This window comes from Triturus cristatus, chromosome 3_1 (genome assembly GCF_964204655.1).
Source record: "Triturus cristatus chromosome 3_1, aTriCri1.1, whole genome shotgun sequence".
Lineage (NCBI taxonomy): Eukaryota > Metazoa > Chordata > Amphibia > Caudata > Salamandridae > Triturus > Triturus cristatus.
The window spans coordinates 96,727,608-96,754,482 of NC_140583.1; positions in this window are offsets into that span (position 1 = coordinate 96,727,608).

Below are 26,875 nucleotides of genomic sequence, written 5' to 3' on the forward strand. Positions count from 1 at the left end.
TGGGGGACTCTCTCAGGAGCTTGCTCAAAACCCTCATGCACCAAATGGAGGCCTTCACACAAGGTGCTCCTATAGAAGCTCAAATGGGCTAAGGCCAGCCTCTTCCAGTGGTACCTCCTTGTAGGCCAACAAAAGGCATGGTAGGAAGGAGTCCTACTTACGCCTCTTGGACTCTGGCAGGCCCATAATCATGCCTTTCAGGGTCCTGTTGTACTTTTCAACAAGCCCATTGGTTTGGGGGTGGTAAGGAGTGGAGAACTTTTAGGTTACCCCACACTCCTTCCGCAAATCCTTCACGTATTCTGACATGAAGTTGGTACCCCGGTCAGATACCACCTCTTTGGATAAACCCACACAGGTAAAGAACCCCATTAGTGTCCTGGCCACAGTGGGCACAATACTTAGAGCGATAGCTTCTGGGACCGGATGGCATGGTCCACCAAGATCTGAATGAATCTGTAGCCCATGGCTGTCTTGGGGTCCAGAGGCCCAATGATGTCGATATCCACTCTTCCAAAGGAGTGCTAATCACAGGAAAAGATTGCAGGGGGTCTTTCATTTCCCTCAGACCGGCTATTCACCTGGCAGATAAGAAAGGACCTACATAACGCATCTGAAGCTTCCTCATTTGAGGCCAATAAAAGCTTTCTTTGTATCTGGCTGTCTTGAGGGAATGCACAAAGCCTAAATGTCACACACCCCAAATGTGTATTCAGATACAGGCAGAAGACAAAAATGGCTAAAGTAATCAAAAAGGCCATACATTGTGATTTTTAATTGTGATACCAGAGACATCAAACTAGGGGTCCAATCTCTTCCCAATTGGAAAATGTGCCTATAAAATGTAATAAGTAATCCCAATCTTATCCTATGGGGGAAATAGTCCTTGCAGTAGTTAAAACAAATTTAAGAGTTTATTACTACTAGGACATGTAAAACTTAAAAGAATGTGTCCTACTTTTCAAATTCACTGCACCCTGCCCTCAGGCTGTCCAGGGCCTACATCAGGGGTGCCCTATATGTATTAAAGAGGAAGGTTTGGGCCTGCAAAGAGTATTAACTTGCCAGTTCGACATGGCAGTTTAAAACTGAACACAAAGTCTCTGCAGTGGCAGGCCTGACACATATTTGAAGGGCTATTAAAGTGGGTGGCACAATCAGTGCTGCAGACACACTAATACCATTTAATTTACATGCCCTGGGCACATGTAGTGCACTTTACTAGGACTTATAAGAAAACTAAATATGCCAATTGTGGATAAGCCAATGCCACCATGTTCAAGCAAAGAGCACATGCACTTTAGCACTGGTTAGTAGTGGTAAAGTGCCCAGAAGTCTACGGCCGTTAAAAAGTAAGTCAGCAAAAACAGGAGATCTGAAGGCAAAAAGTAAGGGGAACCACGCCAAGGACGTCAGGTCCAACAACACCCCTTCCAAATCATGGGCATGCATGGTCAGAGAACTGACTCTTAACAGTACAGAACATTCATGCATATGATATTCGAAATGCATCACTTCTATATACAGGCTGAATAGCCCACAAGGAATGCTAAATCTGAGCTTTTCTCCATAGTGGATTGCTATACTCAGGAGTCTGTTCATTCTTCCATGTCATAAGTAAGGGAAGGTAACACCTAGACCATTTCTGGTCTAACTTAAGTGAATATAAAGTTATACTCAATTTCAGACTCCTGAGTTTGGCAACCCAGTCTAGATAAAATCTTAGATTTCCACATCTTAGATTGCTTCTGCACTGGTGTGTCCGATTCCGTTGCCGGAGAAAGCATGTAAATAGACTGCCACTTTTAGACCTCTCTCCATTAGATGTAAAGGATATCAATTGTATCCCTAAGCCGGTCCACAACATGTGCATTTAGGGCCTGATTACGAGTTTGGCAGTCTCGCAGCGGGCCACCAGACCAGCGCCCCGCTGCAAGACTAAAAAACTTGTAATCTGACTTCCGACCGTATTTCAAGTATATTCCTGGTGGATGGTCCTGTGGCAGCAGTCCAACGCGGTGCCTTTTTAAGGCTCATAGGAGAGCCTTAAAAAGGCACAGCCGTGGGAGCACCGCAACCCAGTCCTCCAGGAACAGAAATGCACAATGTTGTGCATTTCTTTCCGTGCAGGAACAGATGGTGCAAAAATACACCAGGTGCCCACCTGCATGAATCCCCATGCACAGATGCACCAGAGGATCCTGTATGAGCCACCTGATTTGCCTCACTGCCATCCTTTCCATGGCGGGGCTCACAGCTGTGGGAAGGATCGCAGTGAGGCAACTCCGAATAAGCTCATCGGTGCTGCAGTAGGACCGCCATCATATTGCTGCCTCAAACCATTGCACAATCACTGCAGGATCAAGGATCCCGGCGGTAGTAGTGGTCCAGTGTCGATCCAACCACCGTACTTGTAATCAGGCCCTTAGTTTGATAGTCCAGCCCTGAATATGACTACTAAAATGTGAGAGTCGATCACACTCAGCAGTCTTAGCTTCGTTCTGGGACTCCTCGGACGCCCTAGATGTGGGGCCTTCTCTCGCCTCTCATTGCAGCTGCCCAATGCCGTTTTGCGGCTAGTATCTCCCCAAAACACTGGCGCGGACTGGGAGCCGAGACGTGTTACGTCCGATCGACCATCTTGCCCGGTCACGCCCCCGTGCTCTCATTTTTAAGGTTAGTAAAAATTAAATACAGAAATTATTTTAATTGCACACATTTTGGCAAAAAATCATTTTAAATTTAAGATGATTGATGGCTTCCATTCCTACACACGCAACAACCATGCAGATTTGTGGAAATTTTTGTGCCACCTACACCAAGGGGCAGAATGCAGCACACATAGAAAGAGGAAACAACGTGGAGAAATGTAAATATTTCACCTCATTACGCCTGTTCTAGGGAGGTGCAAGGTTTTGGCGCTGCCCTAGGTTTAACTTATGTTATAAATCTGAGGCAGCATCGAATTCAATTTGTGTTGAGTAGGAACACCCACAGCAACACCCATGGAACGCGTCTTTCAAGTAGAGTAAGGCAAGGCAGCAACTTGCGATGGCTCACCACGCAGGGTGGCTTTAAGTTGCCTTGTAGATATGGCTAATCCCTGTTCACCACCGGAAAACGTCACAAAAAGGGACGTTCCGATGGCGCACAAGGCTTGTTAATATGCCCCCGAGTATGTCTGGTTCTTTCGGCATTGCTTAGGTGCTCACCAGGTTAGAGTCATTGGTTGTAAAGTAGGTGCTTTTCTCCATAGATGAATTCAGCATCAAGCCAGAATGCATCATATTAGATTATTGGGTTATTCTCCTGATCAGCATGTTGAAAATAACTCTTTAAATTATTAACCTTCCTTGATAACAACCAGGCTAGTTTCTGCCCCGCTACTAGCATGGAGATAGAATTCACTGTAACTACAAATGAGTTATGTATGCATGTATGTGGTATTTCTAAAGAGCAAACCTAGCCAAAAGCCAGTAGACTGCTGTACATGGTTAAAGCAAGGCATAAAGTTAATGAGTGATACGAGAGGTGGCTGGCTTGTGGACTGTTCATGCATTGTGATGCAGTGTTCTTTAAAGAAGTGTGTCTTCAACTCTTTTCCAAATTGGATCTGTATTGGGGCTGTCTAGATGGGTATTGCAAATGCTTTTTTGAGTCCTGGATACATAGATAGAAAAGGCCTACTGTCTTATTTTTAAATTTCTACACCTCTTACTCTGCCGTCTGAAGGTGTGCTGGCTGCAGGTTTGCCGAGAGCCACCAGAGATGATGAGCTTGTCTGCAAGATAAGGAGGGATGTTTGAGCTGATGATTTTCTAAATGATGCTGCTTGTTTTGAGAATAGTGTCAGCGGGCAAGGGGAGCCAGTAGAGTTCTATCAGGATGGGGTGTCGTTTTCATATTTTTTCTGGCTCTCAAATAGACATGCTGTGGTGACAGTCTAGAGCCTGAGAGGCCATGTAGCAGGTAATTACCAACATCCAGATGCAAAAGAATGAGCGCTTGAACATCATTTTTGAAGCCGTTCCTCAGAACAATAGGTTTTCTGTTCATTAGAGGAGAGAGCCGGTACCAGATAGTCTTTGTATTTTTGGCATTCTGCTCCTTGACAGCGAGATTGGTGTCCAGGGTAAATCCAAGTGGTTTTGCATTTGGAGAAAGTTAGGGTTCAGAGTTGCCAAGGTTCACATCATTGAGCCAGGTTTGTACAGCTTCTTTTTTGTTATTCTTGGCAGATAGCAGGTCATCTGTCTTAGTTTTGGAGATCTTTAGGTAGGCAAACGACAACCTAGTCTGAATGAATTATAAGCAGTGTTTGAGGCGTTAGATGTCTGAAGCAGCTGAGACTTTCTACTAGAGTTGTGTATCATAGGAGAATTGGTGAATTCTGGTATGAAAGAGCATCCTTAGAAACAGCTTTGATGAAGGATGAAACTGAAATATCATCTTCATAAGACGGGTGTTGTATTTTCATTCCTTTTCCTGTTATGGTATCTTCCATTTCCCCCCCCGTTCTAGTTCCCCTTTCCCCTTCCCTTTTGGAATGTGGCGAACGTTCCATGGTGAGCGCCTTGGCCCGTTTGGCAGTTGGGCGATGGATATCGAACACGAGAGAATAAAGAAAAGTACCTCTGTGATTTCGTCTCGTTATTTCACTGGCTACGAGTGAGTTGCGGGAAGGGCAACGCATCGGTATCCCCTTCGTGTGTGGCCCATCGAGAACGATTGAAGGAGAAAATTGCAGCAGGAAGAAGATTCTTTCAGCAGTGTGCGGCGTTCAAGAACAACGAGGAAGTGAAGGAAGTATTCTCATCCGGGTTGTGCAAGCGTCGGAGCGGGAGGAGTGTCTTTCACTTGTGGACGGCATTCACGCAGACGCAGGAACAGCCAGGGGTGGAGCCTTCAATCGTCGGGTTTCAGCAGGAGGAGTGTCTCTGGTAAGGTGAAGAGATCTCGCTGAAGCAAGGACGAAGTGAGGATAAAGGCAAGTTTCGCCTGGTGTGCAAGGCGGAAAGAGTACTTTACGAAGGTGAGAGGAGAATAATAGCTTTACTGAGGAAAACAAAAATATTATACGAGGAAAAGATACTAATAGAAAATAAAGCAGGAGGTTGGAGCGCTTCAGCCTGAAATACTATACAGAGCTTATTCTTCTCCTTTGTGTGGTTATCAAGGGATAAAATACGGAAATTGGTAAATATTGTATTGATAATACTGATAATTATAAGGGAAAAGTTAAAGCAAGAAGTTTATTAAGTATTTGGAAGTCTGGAAGGAATTAATATGGCAGCGGCGAGCATGAGTCAACCGCCTCCTTTCCTATCTGAGGTAGGGGAACCTAGCATGACGTGGAAGAACTGGATTAAAGGGTTCGAGACTTATTTAATTGCCATTGGAGCTAATGGGTTTTCGGCTCTACGCAAACAGCATATATTGCTACATAATTTGGGAGCAGAAGGGAGGAAAGTTTTTGACAGTCTCCCTGATATCGAGGAAGATGAGGAAGACGGAGGGGACAGAGATGTTTATGCTGTGACACTTAAGAAGTTGGAGTTACAGTTTGCAGATGAAATAAACGTAGTTTTGGAGAGACATAAGTTTTATGGTAGAACCCAGGGAAAAAATGAAAGTGTGAGTAATTACATCGCTATCCTGAGATGGTTAGCTAATACGTGCGAATTCAATGAGTTGACTGATTCACTCATTAGGGATCAGTTAGTACGATGGACTAACAATAAAAAAATACAAGAGAAGTTGTTAGTGCGAAATCCAGATTTGAAGAAAGCTATAGAAATCGCCAAGAGTATAGAGCATACAGCGGTATGCATAAAAGAAATGTCTGTTCCCAGTGACAAAGAAGTAAACGAAATATGTGAAGACTTAAAGTATGTTTGCGCCATCAATAGCAAGAAGAAACATGAAGTTTCTAATGAACAACAGAGGAAGACATTTATTCCAGAGAGTAAAATGAGATGTTTTAGGGGCGGCAGTACAGGACATTTGGCGAATAACATTGTGTGCTGGGCTAGAACAGCTACGTGTAGGAAATGTAACCGCAAAGGGCATTTTGCACGCATGTGTAAAGATGTGACAGAGAAAAATGTGAATGCCATAGGCATGTATGATGATAGCAATTGCAAGTTTGTCCTACAAGTGGATGTGGAGGGCAATGATGGAGTAAATATGGTAGATTTACCCAAATGTGAGATAGAATTAGAAGGAAAAAAAATAGAAGTTTATGCAGACTCATGTACCCCTTTTACTTTCATTAATAGAGAAACTTTCCACTCAAATTTCGACGGAAATGTGGTATCGCTCATTGAGCCAGATGTAGTGCCTGTGGGATACAATAAAGACCCTATTCCTTTGGCGGGGATGGCAGTCATGAGAATTATGTTCAAAGGAAGAAGTACAGTGGGCAAAGTGTACGTGGCCAAATGTGGGTCGAATCTTTTGGGATGGGCTCATCAAAAAGATTTAGGGATAAAACTTGACCCCAGTGCAGAAATTCCAGTTCTTTTGGTGGATAGATCAGTTTGTGGTACTGAATTAGTTAAGGAATTTCCAGAAGTATTTACAGATAAGTTGGGATGCTTGAAGGATTTTCAGCATAAAATAATTTTGAAGGAAAAGGCTAAACCTGTAGCACATAAGTGTAGAAATGTGCCCATACGGTTAAAAGAACCCCTCAAACAAGAATTGGAAAAACTCAGGGGTCAAGGTGTAATTGAACCTATAGAAAGTGCTGAGTGGGTGGCCCCCATTGTTATCACTTCTAAACCAGATAATAAAGCCATCAGATTAGGTATTGATTTGAGGGAGTTGAATAACAATATATGGATTGACAGGCATCCATTACCAAATATAAATGAAATGTTAAGTCAAATTGGTGATGCTGAGTTTTTTTCGGTTATTGATTTGTCATCAGCATACCACCAGATTGAGTTGCACCCCACAAGTAAACCATTAACGTCCTTTATTACACCATTTGGGGCATTCAGATTTTGCAGAATGCCTTTTGGGCTGGCCTCTGCAGCTGCAGTGTTCCAGAGGGCGATGCAGAAGATTCTTGAGGGAATAGGTCATGTATTGTGTTTCCAAGACGACCTTTTAATTTTTGGAAAAAATGAAAGGGAACATAATGAGAACTTTAAGGAAGTACTGAGCAGATTAAAGGAGGCAGGTCTAACTTTAAAAAAAGAAAAATGTCAGATTGGGGTTAAGTCAGTAACTTATTTAGGACACGTAATTTCCAAGGAGGGCTTTAAACCTAAAATAAATTTGATAAATGCTATAAAGTCAGCACCGGTACCAAATACTAAAGAAGAAGTAAAGTCTTTCCTTGGGTTGTTAGAATACTATTCGAAATTTGTGAGAAACTTTGCTGACATTACCCATCCTTTGAGGATATTGTTAAAAAAAAATGCAAAGTTTGAATGGAATGATAACTGCAATAAGGCATTCAATGTATTGAAAGAGTGTATAGCAAATGCACCATATTTGGGACATTTTGACACATGTAAACCCACTATTCTTACTACAGATGCCAGCACAAAAGGTTTGGGAGCCACCTTAAGTCAGGTAGTTGAGGGTGTTGAGAGAATTGTAGCTTTTGCATCCCGGTCATTGTCTGATGCGGAAGCAAGATACTCTGTAGTGGAAAGGGAAGCTTTAGCGTGTTTTTGGGCTGTAAAACATTTTAAGGTTTTCTTATGGGGAATCCCTTTTGTTATAAGAACAGATCACAAGCCACTCACTAATGTTTTCTCTGTTAAGAACATTGAGAGAACCACACCTAGAATTTCTAAATGGTTCCTTGGATTAGAAGGGTATAACTTCAGAATTGTGTACATACCTGGTTCCAGTAATCACGCAGCGGATTTCTTATCAAGGTTACCATTACAAGCTAATGAGGAAGAGATGAGTGGAACTGATGAGTATGTGATAGCCACCATAATGGAGGGCATACAAGAAAATGAATGGATAATGAGTGTAGATAAAGATTCCACACTAAAAAGGGTGAAAGAACTGATAACCAAGGGGTGGCCTAACGGATGTTCTGAACTAGACAGTAACCTGAGAGGATTTTGGGAAGTGAGAAATGAACTTTTCATACAAGATGAAAATGTGTATAGGGGGGAAAAACTTGTGCCTCCTGAAATTTTACGTGAGAAATTGGTGAGATTAGCACATAAAGGACATTTAGGGTGCAGTTTAACAAAAAACAAGATCAGATTACACTACTGGTGGCCAGGTATGGATTCCATGGTGGAAATCAAAATTAGACAATGCACAAGTTGTGCCAACAGTGACAAAAGTAAACATTTGCAAAAAGGTGAGATCTCAGCTGTGGAGGTGCCCAATGTCCCTTGGAATAAATTGGCTTTGGATATTGTTGGTCCGATTGATGTAAAAGGATTTAAAGGAAGATTCATTCTTACATTAGTAGATTACCACTCTAAATGGGTTGTGATTAAAATTGTTGACAATGTAGTCACGAGCACAGTCATAACGTTCCTACAAGATGTTTTCAGAAGTGAGGGAGTACCCCAAATCTTAATAACAGACAATGGGGTGCAATTTAAATCTTCTTTAATGAAGGAGTTTCTACATGCATTTTCTGTAAAGCATCAGTATACCGCATTATATTGTCCCAGGGCTAATGGGCTTGTAGAGCGGGTTAACAGAATGATTAAAGATTGCATTCAATTGAATGTTGTTAAAGGTACAGACATAAAATATGAATTAGAGAATATGATTTGGTCTTACCTAACAACACCTCACTCGATTACCAAGGTGTCACCTTTCAAGGCACTCAAAGGTAGAGAACCTGGTTCTAAATTAAGTCCTTTATGGTTGGTTGGTAACGATGTGGAAATGGTCAACAGAAGGGAAATAATGGAAAGAATTGAACGCCACCTAGGGCGTTATGTGAACAAGTACAATTCCAAAGTTTCTGAAAGGAAGAATAATTGGAAGGAAGGTGATTGGGTAAGAGTGAAATTACCTAGATATACTCATTCAAGTTGTTCAAAATTTTCGGATAAAAAAAGAATCTGTAAAGTCTTCAAAAATGTTGTATGTCTTGATGATGGACAAGTGTGGAGTCAGGACAGAATAACCAGAGACAATAGTATTGACATTGGAAGTCCGGTCGAAAGACAAATACCGAAGGTAAATGGACAATTGCATTACCAATCTGAGAATAGGTACTTAAGGAACCAATGTAAGAAACCAATATGGCATAAAGACTATAACATGACCTAGACAAATGTCATTCCTGTCATTCTATTGTATAGAAGGGAGATGTGTTGTATTTTCATTCCTTTTCCTGTTATGGTATCTTCCATTTCCCCCACCGTTCTAGTTCCCCTTTCCCCTTCCCTTTTGGAATGTGGCGAACGTTCCATGGTGAGCGCCTTGGCCCGTTTGGCAGTTGGGCGATGGATATCGAACACGAGAGAATAAAGAAAAGTACCTCTGTGATTTCGTCTCGTTATTTCAACGGGTTTTTAGGGAGATGAGTATGTTGGTGTTATCTGCAAGAGACATGGCTTTGAAGGAAGGCTGTTGCATGATTCTACTGGAAGGGATGGGCGAAACAGCTAATGAAGGCTTTGGGTTGTTGATGTGCTGTTGTATCTTCTGTATTTTTTTACTGAAGAAGAAATTGATGGTTTTGCACATTTCTATGGAATGAGGAATTGATGGGTCTGGCAGGAGGTTGATGCAGTGCTTGTCTTGAAAAGTGTTCTGCTTCTTTTGTTGAGTTCATTGATTGTGTTGATATAGTATTTTGCTTTGGCTGATGTGATAAACTGTCTGCACGTTGCTCGGTTGGAGAGACTTTAGTATTGTGACATCACCAGGAGTTTTGTTATTCTTCCATTTTATTTCTTATCTGTCTGCTATTGTCAGCAAGTTCTTTACAGTACCAGGGGTGCTGAAGACTGGCTTGCACTTTTATGTTTTAATTGAGGTGTGAATGTTCAAGTATATTTCTGAAAAATTGTTGAATGTGTTGTGATTGGTCTTGGACTTGGACTTGATAGGGTTCGAGATGAGTTTCAGCAATGGATTGTTAAAGCAAAAATATTTGAAAGATCTGAAAGTTTGGTCTTAGATTGTTGGCAGGATGCTGATAGGGATAGCAAAGTAGACTGAAAAGTCCAGGGGAATGGGTGGAGCGCACTAGATTATTGTTGATGTAGAGAAGACAAGGCCAAGGAGCTTTTGGAGTGTGCTAGGGTTGTGTGACATACTGTACCAAGTTGACTATTTTGAGGATGCAGAAGAGAGTTTCCCTTGTGTTTTTCTGTGATTGTGTTGTCTGGGAGCTTGAAGTAACCCAAGAGGATAGAGTGGCCATTTTAGATAGACGATGTGGCGAGGATATCTGAAAGTCCTTGTTTTGCCTGTGAGATCTACAGATGAGAAGGAGGGTGGTGGTCTGAGATCCAGAGAGTGGAAAATGGCATGTTAGCAACTCCATGGAGTTGAGTTTTACCTGCTTACATAGGGTTCAGGGTCAGGCAGAGTTATGGAATGATAGCAAGACCCCTTCCCTTATATGAGTGAGATCCAGACAATAGATCCTGTAGCCTGTCGAAAGACAGACATTTATGATGTGTGAGGCTGTGGTGGTGAACCATGTTTCTGTGTGAATAGGGTGTCCAGCTAATTATAGGCACAGAGGGGTGCAATGGCTGGTGTGTCGAGTACTGCAGAGCGAGCGGTAATCAGCATTAGTTGGAATGTTTGTTCTGTAGTTTGAGGATGTGTTGAAGTTAGTGCGATGTGTACAATTTTGGATCTATGCAGTGTACTGATGCCATGTCAGTATTTTGCTCATTTAAAGATGGGTTTGGTGGGAAACCCATGACATCACATTCTGTGCAGATAGATGATAGTAATTGTACTGATGTAACTTTTAGTGCTAATGGATGAAATGAATGAAAAATATTCTTTTATAGTGCATGGCTACCCGGAGGCATCACAGCGCTGCGGAGAGGCGTTGAGGAGAAGGCAGAGTTATGGAAATAGCCAGGTCTTCAGTTGTTTGCGGAATGACAGGAGATTAGCTTCCTTACGGATGGAAAGAGGAAGGGTGTTCCAGAGTTTCGAGGCGTTGTAGGAAAAAAGGCGACCTCCTGATCGAGCCCTTCTGACTCTGGGGACTTCCGCTAGATGAATTTGGTCTGAGCGGAGACTTCTGGTTGCTTTGTGAGGTTTGATAAGGTTTTTGATGATGGGGGGCCTTTATTATGAAGGTTTTTGTGTGCGATACAGAGGACCTTGAAGTGTATTCTCTCCTGTATCGGGAGCCAGTGGACTGTCTTCAGGGCAGGCTTGGCTGAGCAGCGGTTATTAGTGCCTGTGAGTAACCTGGCTTCCGAGTTTTGGGCAATCTGTAGTTTGGAGATGACTGAGCTAGGCACACCCAAATAAAGGGCATTGCCATAGTCCAACCTGGATAGAACGAGCGCTTGAACCAAAAGCTTTCTGGAGTGGACAGGCAGAAGAGGGAGTACTTTCCGTATGGTACGAAGCAAACCATAGCAGGTGGCGGCTGTTTTTCTTGCCTGGGTTCTGAAGGTGAGATCGTGGTCGAGCCATATGCCCAAGCTTTTTATTTCCTGTTTGGGCAATGGTGCGGGTCCCATGCACGGTGGCCACTAATTATTAGGGTTGGAGCTTATATGATTGCCCAGCAGCATGAGCTCGGTTTTGTCACCATTAAGCTTGAGGTGAGAGGAGCTCATCCAGCTGGTGACTTCTTTAAGACATGAGCAGAGGTTTGTCGAGGACTGATCTTCCTGGTTCAGGGCTACAATGAGCTGGGTATCATCTGCATAGGTGACCAGTTGGATTTCAAAAGGGGCAACTATCTGTGATAGTGGGGACATATATACATTAAAAAGAGTGGGGCTCAAGGAGGAGCCCTGAGGTACCCCGCATTGGAGAGGTACTGGTTGGGACCGGATGTTACCTTCAAATACCTGGAAGAATCTTTCTTCCAGGAATGATTCCAACCAGGACAGGGCTTTGCCTGTCACTCCCACATTTTTGAGCCGGTGTATCAAAATACAGTGGTTCACCGTGTCAAAGGCTCCACTTAGGTCTAGGAGGATGATAGCTGAGGAACCTCCTGCATCAAGAATCTTTCGTGACTCCTCCACCACCGCTATTATTGCAGTTTCAGTGCCCTGACCAGGGCGAAAGCCGGTCTGGGAGGAGTGGAGCAGATTGAAGGTCTCGAGGTGTGCGGAGAGTGCTTGGTTGACGTATTTTTCTGCTACTTTGCTAATGCCGGGGAGCAGGGAGATGGGGCGATAATCGCCCAATTCTGTGGGATCCAGGTGAGGTTTCTTTAGAAGTGCCCTCACCATGGCGTTTTTCCAGTCCGGAGGGACTATGCCTGAGGCTAGGGAGGCATTGACTAAATTGGTAATGGGAGTGATAATTGTGGGCATTGCTAGTTTCAGAATATTAAAAGGGGCAGGGTCACTTGGGGAGCCGCTTTTTATTGAGTTTAAGATGTGGGGGAGGAGTTCCTCAGAGAGAGGGGCATATGTTTCGAGGTGACTGGTATTGTTCTGAGGTTCCAATTCGGGGAGTTCGGAGATTTGATCAGTTTTAATAGGTGGGAGAAGATTGAGGATGTTTTTAATTTTAGTGTTGAAAAAGCCTGCCAGATCTTCACAGTGACGGCCGGTAGGGTCGGCGGCAGAAGGGGGATCGGGAGTTCGTAGGAGTTTGTTTACGATCCGAAATATTTGTTTGGGGGAGTTAGAGGATGATTGAATTTTTTCCTCGTAGTAGGTGGCCTGTGTTGCCCTAAGAGCTGCTTTGTAGGATATAATGGAAGTTCTATAGGCTGATTTGTTCTCACTTGAGAAGTCTTTCCTCCAAGCTCGTTCCAATTTTTTACATTGCTGTTTCAGTTTGCGGAGGTCGGGGGTGAACCAGGGGAATTTGTTGGTTCCGACTTTATGTACACTGCTTTTACGAGGAAGCACTGCATTTAGTGAATTTTCGATCTATGTGCAGAGCTTTCTATTGGCAGTTGCGGGATCGGGGTCGTGGGTAGGTAAGGGCCGTTCCAATTCACGGGTCCAATCCTCAATGCTAAGCTTTGGCCAGTGGCAAGCCAAGGTGCGAGATGACAGTAGGTGGGTGTGCGTGGAGGAGGGGTGCCATGAAAAAGGGATTAAGAAGTGGTCTGACCAGGGGAGGGGGATGGGATCCATTCCTTCTAATTCTACGATATTTGAGAAAATAGGGTCGAGAAGGTGGCCCTTCGAGTGGATGGCGAGGTGGTTCTTAAGATGCATCTGGTAGGCTGCAAGATTCTGGGTAAGGTCAGCCGACACTTTGTCCGAGGGCTCGTCAAAGTGTAGTTTAAAGTCCCCGAGAAGATTGAAGTTGGGTGATGTGCTTGCAAGGTTTAGGACAGATTCGCGTAATGAGCAGCAGAATTGTCCATGAGCTCCTGGTGGGCGATATAGAAGGATACCAGAAAAAGTAATTGAGGGGGTGAATTGAATAGAGAAACGGACGTTTTCGCAATCTGACAGGGGGCTATCTAGAATGCGGCAGACTAATTGGTCTTTGTAGACAATAGCGATCCCTCCGCCTTTGCTGCCTGCTCTGTTTAAGCGTTGGATCAGGTAGCCCGGGGGGAGCGCTTGAACCACATCAGGATCTGAGTTAGGTGACAGCCAGGTCTCTGTAAGGAACAGAACATCTAATCCTGTATCATGTAACAGAATGGAGATTTCTACAGCATGTTTTGTCAGAGATCTGCAGTTCAACAGAGCCATACTAAGCTGCTTCCTTGTGGGTGGCGAGCTGTTCAGCATGGGGGGAAGTTTGTATGAGCAATGAGGACAGTTTCCTTTGGGTGTTTCAGGGGAGATGGGGTAGGTACAGGTTATGTTAGAGGTATCCCTGATGTGAAGCAGTTTTGCCCTTGAGTAAAGTAAGGGGGCTGGGGGGAACGGGCCAGGGATCCTGTGCCCTGCGCCTAGTCTGGCGCGGACAGGCGCAGACGGGCTTGCATTTGGCGCGCCTTCGGGACGCTGCTGGCGCGCCAGCAGCGCGCGTCTGCTGCACGCTCCGCTCTGCATTGTCTTTTATGTGGTGAGTAGTAGTGGAAACTAGACCGCCAACCTTAACTGGAAGTAGACTCCCTCCACTCAATCGGGATTGGGACCCGTGGTGGACCGGGGAGCGAACCGGAAGGGCTGCGGCGGTGAAACGAGGGGCTGAGGTAGTTTCCCTGCAGTCAGCAGATATTGTAAGTGTTTTAAGTTTTGCTGCTAAAACTAAATTGGTGCACACATATCAAGAGTGACAATCAATAAGATAAAAACAAGCGTGGAGAAGCGAGCGTCATCAGCTAGCGCTAGATTTACACAAGTCTCACAAAGCGACTACCTTAACACGGATGATGGATGCTTATTGACTGTGGAGACTAATCTGCCTTTATTTTTCACACCTTCTCAGCAGCATTGGACACAGTCCTCCACGCCATTCTCCTGAACTGATTGCAGGTGATAAATGTGCCTGGTAGGACCTTCTGTCTCCATCTGAGTCTAGTTCTAAATCTATTTCCTGCGGGGTGCTAAAAGGCTCTGCTTTGATCTCGATTTTGTTCATTCTACGTATCATCCCACTGACTGCTCTTATATCGTTCTTCTGGCCCACGCATTTCTCCTATTCAGATGAAAAACAACTTATTCTGCATTTTGATGAAGATTGAGAAACATTTCTAAATCAATTTAGAGACTGCCGTTTCTAAATCAACTTGGAGACTTCTTATGCACAGTTGCAGAAAGGTTGGACAAAAACTCCCCTCTTTTAAAGTCTTCTAAACCCAAAGTGCTGGTATTTAATTGGCTTCTTCCTAGGCTCCTGATTCATAGTCTTCAGTCCTCTATATCATCTGCACACAATTGAGGCACAATCTAATCTTTGATCCCCAATTAACTATTACAGAACAAAGCTCCAAACACACCTGGACCGTCTTCATTCTTATGGCAATAATCAAGAAGATTCTACTACTCTTCCTCATACTTTTCATGAGACAGGAGTCAGGTCTCTAATTTTCTCCCAACTGAGCTCAGTGATTCATTTGTAAAACAATAAGTGCCAGTGCTCTTCTCAGGAGACCACTGAAGCTTGCAGCACGCATTGCCCCTGCCATACTGGCAATGATAGTAACAACTAAACTACTAACCATCACACTCCTCCTACAAGTATGACAATTTTGACTATTCCGGGACCCCAAAGCTATGAGAATGATTCGGTGGCAGGTAATAGTCATTTTTTATCTATATTGAATTAATAATTAACTGTTATTATGGTCATCTTCAAAATAGCTCGACAGCAACACCTTGTGGCAGACTGTCAGAAGTGCCAGTAATGAAAAATAAGTGCCTGTGCTGAGCACCGGAAATCACCGGCTCAAATTAGGCACTGATTGAACTATATCAAGTCTCTTTTTTATGGACTTCCCAAATACTTGCTATAATGTCTCCTACATATTCAGAACTCTGCAGCTCTCCCTTTCTGGGACTTAGCCAACACACCTGTATCTCCTTTCTTGCCAAGACCCCACATTTTCTACCCACCACAAATATTCCTATGTCCCTGTCATTGCGCCATTCATCAAATTGGTCTTGTCAGAATTCCTACCACAATTCACCTCTCTTGACTCTCACGATGGATTAAACCCAGATCTGTGACTGGGGTAAATGTTTTGCCAATGTGCAACATTCCGTCCATCATCTTGTGTGTTTTGCTGTTTGCCCTATGTGGGAAGGGTATGCCCAGACGTGGGTCCCGTGCCCACTACATCACTGGAGTCAAGCTATCCTTGCTGAAGAGGGGTGAAACCCCGAAACCGGTCCACGGATGCTTGATTCCGGTCCAGGGAAGACATGGCTTGGCAGTTCGGGCGGGACTGTTCCCATGAGGCACAGGGTCAAGACTGATTTGCATATGGCCATGTCAGAACTGGGGTGGCGTGGTGAGCAAAATAACAATGGATTAAACCCAGATCTGTGAGTGGGGGTGAATGTTTTGCCAATGTGCAACATTCTGTCTATCATCTTGTGTGTTTTGACTCTCACAATATACAGGCATGACTCATATCATTCCTCTCAACACTTATGAATATACAAACATCTAGTAACCTGATTTTTGACCATATAACAGCTGGTGTTCCCTGGCTTGTTTGAAAAAGCTTTTACAAATGTTTTACTATGCATATGTAAGGTCAGGTTTCAGGCGCCGTGGAAATATCCAGAAATCCACCAGAATAAGTATCAAGCAACCAGCAAAGATGACTTCAACGTGAACCTTCCGGAAGACAGCCCTCATCAAATGAATCCCCTGCAGCTGTTCCTTTCTATGAACAGTTAGAAAGCGACCTTTGTAAACATTCTAAAACACCTTCTAGAAGAAAACCTCATCAAATTAATCATCTGCACCTTTTTCTTGCTATAAGCAATTAGAACGCAACCTTTGTGAACATTCTAAAACACCTTCTAGAAGGCAACCTCATTAAATTAATCATCTGCACCTGTTCATTACTATAAGCAATTAGAACGTGACCTTTGTGAACATTCTAAAGCACCTTCGTGAAGGCAGCCTCCTCAAGTTAATTATCTGCACCTGTTCATTGTTACAAACAACTGGAATGTGACCTTTATGAACGTTCTAAAGCCTGCCACTTACCTGTTTCCTGGGCTCCCAGGACTCTCTCTTGCCAGCTCCATTGATTCTCCCGCTACAACCTCACCTCAAGGAACAACCTGCATTAGTCTTGCGCCTGTAGGGAAAAAAGAACAACTAGAAACGGAGAGACGCATTAGCAGTCTTGATTTTACTACACACTGAGCTCAGTCACAGTTGCTGCAAACAAAGGTAACCAGTGTTTATGTTCAACTTGTACATACTGTTGGCAGGGCTCTGCCGGAGAGGACGTGGGTGAAGCTAACCCATCGAAATGTATTTGTGGGTTTGATGCTAAAATCATGCTCACTACAGTTTTGAGAACTTTGATGAAGGGGTCTTTATGGACAATTTAAATGAAAACAAAACTAAAGGTTGGTTGAGATTTGAAAGGCTTTTGTGAGGTGATACTGTAAGAGACAGAGTTAATACTAGACCAAAGCCTTAATATATGTTTGTTTATAAATACCATTAATCAGACTAGTGTGAATGCGTGCTGCACTGTTGCTTTTCAGTAGATGAGCCACAGCCTCCTTGACTCTACACGCTCTCTCCATCCTACTCCTGTGAGACTCTCTGGATGCAGTATGGCAAGCACCTTCTCCTCCCATGGTGTGTATGGTTTTGGTGGAATGGGAGGGCCACTGCCAGCAGTCCTTTCATCCAGCTCACGGTTCTTGCTCCTCCTCTCTTTGACAACCCACTTCAGATCATGCCACCGCTTCATGATTTCCTTTTTGGATCGCGGGGTGGTCCCTACTGCATTGACCTTCTCGACTATCCATGCCCACATTTGTGTTCTTGTGGCTAATGGTGTCAGTTGGACCAGGCTACCAAACAGTTGTGGTTCCACTCTGACTATCTCGTCTACCATGACTGTCAACTCACTCTCTGTGAATTTGGGCATTTTATGTGTTGCCATGGTGTGTGGTGTGCAAAGTGGTTGTGGGTGCAGGGGTGTGAGTGGTGGGTGTGGTTGTGATGTGTATGGTGTGTGATGTGTAGGGGGTTAGTAGTGCAGGTGTGGAAGTGGTGGTGGTGGTGCTGTGTGTGGTGTGGCTAGTGATGTTGTGTTCTTTGCCTCTCCTTTAAGCTGGGGTGTATGTCCCTTCACTCCTGGAGTATTGCAAATGCTTGTGGTCAGGGAAGGGGCTGGTGTTATACTCAGCTATGTGGGTGTGTCCCAATGGGGTATTATTGCTGTTAGGTGTGTTGTGTGTGTTGTCCTGGGAATTGTATTTTTCTTTTTGCCATGTGGTTGTGTCATTGGGGTGTGTTTTGTGTTTTTGGGGGCATGGCTAGTCTGCTGTGTGCACTTTTTGGCCTTATTGTGTTTTTTTTCATTCATCCGCCATATTTTTCACTGATCGTCCGCAGCGGTAGCTATGCTGCAGCTCTTCCACTGGCTCTCCCATTCATCACTCTTTGCGACCGCCGAGGTTGGAAACAGCGGAACGTACCACAGGACCATTGGGGATATCCTAATTTCCCGTGCAGTGTCTCCGCTATACTTGCGGCAGGTTGCTGTTTTTGCACCGCGAATCCGACCGCTGCGGACGGATTTTGGCCATCTCCGCCCTCTACGGGTGGTTTTTCTTGGCCCCGTTCCACCGCGGCACCCAGTGGGTGATCGAAGATTGTGCAGGAGAATGCAGGAAGGCCTACTATGGAAGCCCCAAACTTTACGGTTGGGACGCACCCTGTTCACCTTGCATCCCCATTACTGCCTGGAATGGACCTCATGACACGAAGTTGGATACGATACTTAAAGCCATCATAGAAACCAGACTGGATCTTGGAGGAAGGGTAGATGTGGTAGCACTGGAACTATGACTTCTGCAAGAGTACCAATGGTTCAAAGCCAGCAAAGGGATGGTGAATGGAAAATCACACTTCTTCACAGAGCCTGGAGATGCCTGGGACTGGGTTGAGCAACGGAGACCCTCCTCACCCTAGGCCAGCAGGAGGATCTCAATACTTGCCATGGTGCCTCATTTCAGAGACACAAACTTGTCTTATGTTTCAGATGGATTGGACAATGCCTTCTGTGGACTCCAGTCTCAGCACGGCTGCCCCATCTCCTGTGGTGATGCTGCAGATGGCTGAAGAGCTGATTTAGTTGGTTACTGCCCTGATGCTGTGGCCTCAGCCACGTGGACCGCCCATCAGTCATCCTTACCGACCATACTACAACCCCTGCTCATGGGCCATGGGGGTAAGTCTTACATCCTGAAGGTGGGACCTCCCTACCACCAACTCAACCTGATACAGTAGGCACACAGCTACCACTGGTGGGCATGCATGTGCCCTTCACAATGCTGCACTGTGATCCTTTAGGCCTGAAGGACATCCATTGAACTCTTTTATTGATTAGACCGGTTGTTACTGTTACACAGGTTAGGGTAGTTAGATGTTTCTCTGCCGCCCTGCGTTTCGGAGTAGGGATGTTTATGTTGATGAGTCTTTCATAGAGTGAATGGAACTTGGTGTCTTGGTTCAAAGCATACGTGCGATTGTTCTTCCCCATCCCCCTCTTGGGAGCACCACACACCTCCAGTACCGATGTGGAAATTTCGGCCAAAGGAACTAGAAGACCAAGCCTTCCGGGCAACTATTCATGACATCCTAGTCAACTAACACATTCACAACATGACTCTGTAGTATGGGGCACTTCATACATGCCATAATAGGTGCTAGAAGGACGTTAAACAGAGTTGACCACGAAAATGCAGAGAGGAGACCCAATGTGGATCGAGCCACCTCCCTAGGGAGCAAGAACAACATGCCAGCATCCTAGAATCCTTACACTACACACCAAGTCTGAACTCAAGTGAAAGGTGATAATCTGAGATGCCACCTGGCGTGGCTCCTTAAAGATAAAACAGCAGCCACGCCAGTGACGGCTATAAGCGCAGGCCAAGCCACAGCTGTATACTTTCAAGATGACATTCACAGGGTATTTTATACACACTGCCAAACATTATACAGCTCCAGGCACGCCTCCTGGGGCCGGAGGCATTCCCTTCCACTATCACACTCCCAAGAGTGATGAAGGAACACAAGGAGGCTCTAAACAGCTGCGTAACTGAACAGGAGATCAGGCCCACCATAAGTGACTTCCCCACATGCAAAACCCCATGACTGGACAATCTGCCTATCGAACTTTGTCCTAAGCTGACGTACTTATCTCAATATTGGTTGAGATGTATTCATCTGCACTGGGCGCCGGCATCTTATCAGGCTTTATGCAAGAAGCATTACTAGTCTCCCTCCCTAAACCAGGCAGGGACCCACTGGATGTGATGTCCTACCTGTCATTGGCTATGATGGGATGCGATTACAAGATGCTCAGCAAAGTCCTTGCCATGCGCCTCCTGGACTGCATGCCCCAATTGATTCATGCGGATCAGAACTGGTTTAATCCCAGTAGGTTCCCATCTTTAAAACTGCCTCGGCTCCGTGGAACCCTTGAGGAAGCTTTGTCACAACGTCCCTACTCAGCATGCCTGGTCCAGACCGTGAAAATGTGTCCAACATGATAAAACTGGGAGTACATGTTTGCAGTTTTGTGGAAAGTGGGAGTGGGTATTGGAGGACAGCTAGTCCTCTTGGTCAAACTGCTGTATACAGAACCAACAACATTGATTGGTCTACTGATCTCTGCCACATGCACATCCAGTGCATCGCACCAGGATACAGGGGTGCCCGCTGTCACCACTGCTGTTCGCCCTGGCCCTTACGCAGCGCGTACACCAGGCCAGGGGTGTCCCTCTACCGGGTGAAACACATGCCTTATCCCCATACCGGGTTGACGTGCTTGTATATGTGAGAGACATGCAAGAGAGAGTGGCTAACATTGCAAGTGACTTAGCTTTTAGGGCAGCATGGGAGTCAACTGGGTGAGGACATGCTTGCTCCCGATATACCCTAAATGCCCAGTCCAAGCAATTACTGTGGATACCCACCTCATTCAAAGGACAGCCCATGCCTTTAGTTATTTAGGCATCAATATATACCACACCTCTCGCAATCTCTTTGATAGCAACCTGATGAAAGCCTTCTCCGCACCACGGCCTTAAACTACATTTTGGCGAAACCTCCCACTAACTGTACAGGAACAGGTCATGTTATCAAAGGTGATAATGCTGCTTAATACTTTGTATTTTTACCAATCCCCATTCTGCAGTTGGTGTTTCCTCTGCTAGATGGAATGCTGGTATGGGGGGGCTCATTTGGAATAGGGGGAGACGCAGAGTTTCACTAGCAAGATTACAATTACGCACAGAGGCTGGAGGCCTGGATGCCCGAACTTCCAACATTACTGTCTTGTGGCCCAATTGCAATGGCCTACCTGATAATTTACGGGACTTAACAGAAGTGACAATGCTGTTTGGTCACGTAACTCCCACGACCACCAATGCCCAAACATCCCAGCTACTTCTTCTGATTTGCTCACATGTGCTAGAGTAGAGTCCTGAAATTGACTCAGAACACACCTGATGTAGCATTGAGCTCCCAGGCAGCCTATCACAGGGCACAGTGGGGATGACCACGTGGGAAAATGCCGGGGTGGGTACACTCTGAGCTCTGTTCTAAGACCATAATCCGATCCTATTTTAACCGTTGTCGGAACAAAATGATTACAGCGCAGGCAGTATTTGTATGTCCTAAAAGGGCGCCTCTGAGGACATACGTCCACAAACCTGTCACACACGCACTGACACACGCGCTCTTTACTTTGCGGGCAGGGTAACGACTAGCTATATGGATTCTGAAACCTATCCCGACAGTACCAGGGACTACCTGTCTAGCCTGGAGGCCCAATGAGATTTGAGAAACCTATTGTCTCCAAAGGAATGGGAGTGGGTGCTAATATACCCACGCAAGGTCGCGCACAATGTTAGTTTCAATACATACCATATAATATCCTGCATATAGCCTATTTAACGCTGACTAGACTGCATAAAAAATACCCCAAGGCATGCTTTGCCTCAGTTCTATGTAGACAACCACTGGCAGGCATACTACATATGTTTTGGGATTGTCCTATGGCATGACTTTACTGGGATGAGATTTTCACACTTTTCCATATTGTCACTGATAGGGCAGACCTTAACAGGCTGGAAACTTGCCTTCTAGACTTCATGGCCATTGAATTTATTGATTCAGCCCTGGTGCTGGCTAGAAGGACAAATACAATGAGGTCAAAAGCAGCGACACTCCCTGGAGCCCTACAGTGGCAGGCCACGGTGGTACACTGGGCTACGGTGGAGTCACTGGAGCAGCGTAGGAAGGAACTGAGGGAACTATCACAGCGCTCTATAGCGGCATCGAAGGACAACGTCTTACTTGCACTCCAAAGCTGTCCAGATGATGACACACACTCGGAATACTGGAACCAGACTTAGAAAAGCCAGACCTAATGATCCATGACCCAATCCGCCACAGTAACACTGAGTTAGATGCACACCAACATTCACCCAGAAGAAACGCCACTCGACTTTGCACTCACACCCAACATAGGAGGCCAGGCTCAAAATCAGTACTGGTTTGCTTAGTTGTGTTTTCCAGATCTTATCCCTCACACCAAAGCAATATAAAATGCGTTTATTGACCGAATAAGCTATATGAATGCAGATGTCAATGTTGTTGTAATTGCAGAAAGTAAGCATACAGCCATGCCGCAATGAATATTGTATATTTTGAAAACCTTATTAAACTAATAAACATAATAACTTAAAGTTATAATTTACGCCTACCGTAAAATTACTATAACTTGCATGCCTCTGTACAAAAGTTTGTGAACTCGCTAGCCACACTATGTTAACTACACCTCGCCGCTTTACCATGCACAGCGTATCCCATTCATAATACATCACTTATACCACTGCAAATCATAGCATTTGCAGCAAAACTGATCACATCTCAACAGATGTAATTTATGCAAATATGCATGGTAGCGGGGCGAGTTATAGGTATTATAGTGTGGCTAGCAAGTTCATAGCACTTTGAATGGAGAGGGGCAAGTTATAGTTAATGCACTGTGGCTAGCAAGGTCATCGCCCTATGAATGGAGAACGGCGAGTTATAGTTATTATAGTGTGGCAAGCTAGGCCATAGCACTATGTACAGAGAGCAGCAAATTATAGTTAATGTAGTGTGGCTAGCAAGGTTATAGCACAATGTACGGATAGGGGCGAGTTCTAGCTATTGTAGTGTGGCTAGCAAGGTCATAGCACTATGTACGGAGAGCGGCGAGTTATAGTTAATGTAGTGTGGCTAACATGTTCATTTAACTATATACGGAGAGGGGTGAGTTATAGTTAATGTAGTGTGGCCAGCTAGTTCATAGCACTATGTACGGAGAGGGGCGAGTTATACGGAGAGGGGTGAGTTATAGTTAATGTAGTATGGCTAGAAAGTTTATAGCACTATGTACGGAGATAAGCAAGTTACAGTAATTTTACAACAGGCGTAAATAATAACTTTGAGTTATAACTGTAAAGTTGTAGCTATAACTTAAGAATTTATAAATTTTGTGTAGTTGGTTTTGTATATAAATAATAACATTTTCCTAACTAACAAATCTTTAACCTTTGCTTTTTAATAGAATATATATATATATATATATATATATATATATATATATATATATATATATATATATATATTCTTTCCAAATTGCTCCTTCTGTCTCCCCTCGCCCAAGGCAGGCAGGTCGTTCGGTGTCGGCGGAGCGCGCCGACTTTTAAATTCCCAAATTTATTAAGTGTAACGACCACCACCGAGCTTTTCATTCACCAGGTCTTTTTATTTTGGTAACGCATTTCGCCTGACACAGCAGGCTTGATCACACCTTTTTTTTTTTTTTTTTTACTGTTATGCACATAATATTTAGTTAAGCTATGCGAGTTCATGACACAGTGTCAGTATTATTGTCCGCTGTATAATCATTCTCCTTCAATACGTGACATAATTTTATCCCCACTCAACCAAAAGATCCACACCCAAATCAACAAAATTAGAATTCTGTGCTACCTTTACCCTATATAGTCTATACATTACAGAAAAGAACTAAAACATATCATTAGGAATATGAAGGTTCTCTTATCTGTCATGTGATTCAATTTTCATGTTCTGGAAGAAAAGGGTAGGGGTATGTTACGATTCCCTTCCGGAGTCGGCCCCTTCCTTTCCTCCTAAAATTAAAACAAATTACTAAGTTATTAGATTACACTATTGCAAATTAAAATTGTACTAAATTACCTCTTAATACACAAACATCCAGATCAATTAGATATACAGAATACACCATCAGATGAATGTTATTCTCGTAAATGCACACTCAATTCTTCGTCCTGATTTAATCCTCCTGGATATTTACTTTGTAAGTTAATGATGTGCCAAGACTCCCTCTGTCTCAATTGTAGTTCTCTGTTACCACCCCTTCTATTGTACTCTATCTGTTCGATTGCAAAGAAAGATAAGAGTGAGTTGTTGGATAGGTGGTACTTGGCAAAATGTCTTGCCACAGGGTAGTGTGGATCTTTGTTCTTGATAGCTCGCATATGTTCCAACACTCTCTTTTTTACTGCCAGAGTGGTACTTCCCACATATCTTAAGTGGCAAGGACATTCGAGAACATAAATGACAAATGTGGTTCCACATGTAAGGAATTGTTCGATATTCTTTTCACCTACAGGTGTACTGTATTTTTTCCGCATGTGACTGCTGCGGCACGCTCTACAGTGACCACACGGAAAAAATCCTTTCAAATTAAGGCGTGTGCTTTTTTGGGGTTTGGAAATATCGCCTTTCATCAGAATATCTTTCAGATTTCTGCTTTTCCTATAGGTGATTAATGGACGTGTAGGTAAATCCTTTACCAAACTGGGTTCAGTTTTCAGCGTGTTCCAGTTCCTATTCAGAATTTTGGCAATATTTTTGGATTCTGCATTGAATGTGAGGATAACCCTAGGTTGGTTTGCCCCTTCTTTCTCTTCCTCGGGTTTTTCTAGCAGAGTTGTTTCTCTCGAGATGTTCTTCACTTTTTCTACCGCTCTGTCTAGCACCCATTTGGGATATCCCCTCTCTCTAAATCTTTCCAGCATCACATTTTGTTCTATGCAGAAATCTTCCATGGTACTGCAGTTCCTTCTTGCCCTGAGCAGTTCTCCAAATGGAATGCTCCATTTCAAGGTTTCAGGGTGGCTGCTCAGGGCATGAAGAAGACTGTTCCCTGCTGTTTCTTTTCTATGTAATTTGGTGCAGATTTTGTTCTGGCGGATTTGCACAGTAACATCTAGAAATTCAATGGCTACCTTGCTTATATTATATGTCAATCTCAAGTTGTAATCATTAACATTCAAGTTGTTTATGAATGCAATAGCTGATTGTTCATCCCCCTTCCATATAATAAAGAGGTCATCGATGTACCTAAGCCATTTAATTATTTTCTCTCCTGCCTCTGTTTGGGAAATGCTTCTCTGTACTTCTTCTTCCCATACCCCAAGAAAAAGATTTGCAAAACTCGGGGCAAAACAAGTCCCCATAGCAGTACCGAGGACTTGTTTAAACATTTGACCGTCGAACATAAAAATGTTATGTGTTAGACAGAATCTTATCATTTCTAGCAATGTCATGGTGTGGTCCAAAAAACAAATTTTTCTTTTTTTCAAATAGTGAAAACAACATTTTAACCCCAATTCATGGTCAATTATGTAATAGAGTGAATTTACATCCATTGTAATCAGTTGATAATCCTCTTCCCACACAATATCATTTATTTTGCCAAGAAAATCCTTGGTGTCTTTAGTGTATGAAGGAAGAGTTACAACGTACTCTCGTAGAAAATAATCTACATATTTAGAAATATGTTCTGAAACACACCCAATCGATGATACTATGGGTCTCCCTGGCGATAAAGTGGCATTTTTATGGATTTTAGGCAATAGGTAGAAACTTGGTAACTTGGGATAATCTTTTTTCAAGTAGCAGAATTCTTCCCATTGTATGAGGCCTTGGTCTTTCCATGCCGTTAACATTGCCCAAATTTTTATTATGCTGTCATTATATTCTTCCATATTACTTGTCACATAATAGTTATTATCATTCAATTGCTTGAGTGCTTCTTTAATGTACAGACTGCGATCCCATAAGACGATATTACCGCCCTTGTCTGCTGGACGAATTATTATGTTGTCATCTTCTGCTAGTGATTTTACAAATTCCCATTGGTTTTTAGTGAAATTCTTTTTGGGTTGCTTGTAAGAGGGTTTCTTAGTTTGCATGCAGAAAGTAACTAGATCTTTCATTACCGTTTCGTGGAAAGCATCTATGTTGTCGTGCGGTGTCGTGGGATAGAAAACTGATTTAGGTTTAAATCCTGTTTTAGCTGGACAATCAGTAACAATTTCTTCCTCTACATTTGTCATACACTCAGGATCATCATACAGATCCACTAACGTTGTCAAAGTGTTAAGGTCTCCTATGTTGGTATAAGGTATATCATCTATTCCCATAGTGCTATTATTACTTTCATTAGGTGGTCTTACCCATCTGTTGTTGTGCCATTTTTTTAACTTCAGCTTGCGTATAAATTTAAAAATGTCAATTCTAGTTTCTGGGTAGTTAAAGTTACCTGTGGGACAAAATGAGAGACCAAGGCATAGTGTTCTTTTTTCTTCCATGCTGAGTGGTCTATATGATAAATTCACAATAGTTTTGTTTACCATTGTATCTTTCATTGTTTCTGTTGTGTTTGACCACTCTTCTTGTTTCCCATTGGTCTGTATCCACGTACTCGCCCTCTTCTTGATTCTCTGTCGGATTCGCTGTCTTCTTCGCCAGTTTCTTCCTTGTTTCTTCCTCTTCCTCTTGTTTGGAGTCCTCGACCTCTCCCTCTCGTTTTCGGTGGTTGTACTGTTCTCGGAATCTGCCTCCCTGTTCTCATGAGGCGATATTCCTCTAAAAAATTGGTCTGTTGTCTTATTACAGTTGTTGATTCATTGGTACTTCCTTCCTGTGCATCTCCTTCTGGATCACTGCTAGTTATAGAACTAGTGGCACTTGGGATTCTGGCTACCTCCACAATTGTTACTCCTTGTGCAAGTTTTTCGTACATGTGGTCGTA